Here is a 446-nt window from a genome sequence, read left to right as displayed (position 1 = left end):
CAGCCGGTCCCGGTCGGCAGCTGCACACAAAGCCCTTCATCTCCTCGCCTCCAAGCTCCTCCCTGGGCTGCGCTGTTCCGAGGGTCTCGGATGCCCCCTTCGGTGGTCGGCGGGACGGTCCCACTCCCTCTCGCAGCACCGCCCCCTCCCTCGCATCTCAGCCTCCTCTTCCCCGCCGCTCGCCCCCGACCCCGACAGAAACTCAGCCCGGGTTTGGGGCAGCTGCAGCGGCGCTGGCTCGCTGGCAGACTGGCGAGCTGCCCGGCTGAGTCCTCGCCGGGGCTTCCTGTGGGGCTGGACAAAGGACATTTCCTGGGAGGAGCAGGGGACCGTTCCCAGCATGCCTCGATTTGTAGTTCCCGGGGACTTCCTGCCACCGCAGCATCCCCGACCAGACGCGGACCCTGGGACCGGAGGAAGGCGCTGCCTGCATCCCTACGCGCTCC

This window comes from Myotis brandtii, unplaced genomic scaffold (genome assembly GCF_000412655.1).
Source record: "Myotis brandtii unplaced genomic scaffold, ASM41265v1 scaffold582, whole genome shotgun sequence".
In the NCBI taxonomy this organism is placed as follows: domain Eukaryota; kingdom Metazoa; phylum Chordata; class Mammalia; order Chiroptera; family Vespertilionidae; genus Myotis; species Myotis brandtii.
The sequence above is the reverse complement of the archived record's forward strand: the minus strand, read 5'-3'. Positions refer to the sequence as shown.